Below are 1,562 nucleotides of genomic sequence, written 5' to 3'. Positions count from 1 at the left end.
CGGACGTGAGGTAGCTCCTCTCGGCCACGCTCTGTGTGCCGCTGCAGCCGCCCGCGCTCTGTTCTTAATGGTATCCTGCTACTGCTGCTAAGTCGCTTCAGTCGTGTCCGACTCTGTGCGACCCCATAGACGGCAGCCCACTAGGCTTCCCCGTCCCTGGGATTCTCCAGGCAAGAACACTGCAGTGGGTTGCCATTTCCTTCTCCAATGCACGAAAGTGAAAATGAAGTCGCTCACTCGTGTCCGACTCTTCGAGACCCCATGGACTGCAGCCTATCAGGCTCCTCCATCCATGGGATTTTCTAGGCAAAAGTACTAGAGTGGGGTGCCATTGCCTTCTCTGACTTAATGGTATAATTCAGACATAATCTTAATGGTATAATTCAGACCTAATCTTAAGGTTGGATAGCAGTGGAAGTGATGGTGTAGCTCTAAGTCAAAACTAAAGATCTGAGAACCAGGGAGCCACTTGTGTATGTACTGGAGTTTCCAGGTTCAAGAGCTAGAAGCTCCAGTATTCATGGCCAAGAAGAGAGAGAAGGCGAACAGTTGCCTTTGTTCCATCCAAGCCCCCAGATGATAAAGTGATGCCCACCCACACTGGTGAGGGCTGATGTCTTGATTCAATTACTGATTTCAATGCTAATCTCTCCCAGGAGTTCCCTTGCAGATTCTCCTAGTGTTAATCTTTGACCTGTGATCTGGGCATCTCAACTCACAGTGAAGTTGACACATAAATTTAACCCTCACAGTGTGTCTAAACTAATGGAGACAAATAAAAAGTTTCCTTGCTAAGGATTCAGAGGCTGCAGTTGTTTCTGATCTGATGGAAGGGGATATAGGGCTTAGAGGACCTTAGGCAGATCTTTGGTTCCCCCACTGTGAATATAATGATGCACGTACAGTTTACGGGATTTTTAGTAGGATCCAATGAGATATTTGCTCTCACTTTGGCAGCACATATACTGAAATTGTAACAATACAGAGCAGTTTGTCATGGCCCCTGCACAAGGATGACACACAAATTCATGAAGCATTCCATATTTTTTAGGCTTCCCTGGAGCCTCAGCTGGTAAATAATCCATCTGCAATTCAGATGGGTTCAATCCCTGGGTTGGGAAGATCCCCTGGAGAACAGAAAGACTAACCTCTCCAGTATTCTGCCCTGGAGAATTCCATGGACTGTATAGTGCATGGGGTCACAAAGAGTCAGACATGACTGAGTGACTTTCACAAAATGAGATATTGCCTGTTGAGGGCTGGGCTCTGGAGTTGTTGAACAAGAGCTCATTATTATGTAAGCACTTCACAATTTTTTTTTTTTTTTTTTACAGTATTTTCCCTCCTCATGAATAGCATGAGTCTTCATCCCTTGAACTCAACCACTGTTGTTTACAACAGAGGAAAGAAAAACCTGGATGCTGAAACTGGACTCACATATTGCATGTGCTTACCAATGAGTCAGGATTCATCCAGACTGTTCCAGTAGCCAGTGCGGGGGTGGGGGTGAGGGTGGGGGCTGGGGATGGGAGGGAGTAGGACAGACTGGATTCATCTTCAGT

At 46.4% G+C, this 1,562-nt stretch overlaps 1 non-coding gene across 1 annotated transcript; it reads left to right on the top strand.

The window, feature by feature from the left end:
• The first annotated feature begins 939 nt into the window (after window positions 1-939).
• Window positions 940-1,048, top strand: LOC113886612. Its single transcript, XR_003509497.1, has one exon. It is a non-coding gene; the product is annotated as a U6 spliceosomal RNA (small nuclear RNA).
• The last annotated feature ends 514 nt before the right edge of the window (window positions 1,049-1,562 follow it).

The sequence above is a fragment of the Bos indicus x Bos taurus genome, chromosome 29 (assembly GCF_003369695.1).
Source record: "Bos indicus x Bos taurus breed Angus x Brahman F1 hybrid chromosome 29, Bos_hybrid_MaternalHap_v2.0, whole genome shotgun sequence".
Taxonomy (NCBI): Eukaryota; Metazoa; Chordata; class Mammalia; order Artiodactyla; family Bovidae; genus Bos; species Bos indicus x Bos taurus.
The sequence above is the reverse complement of the archived record's forward strand: the minus strand, read 5'-3'. Positions and strand labels throughout refer to the sequence as shown.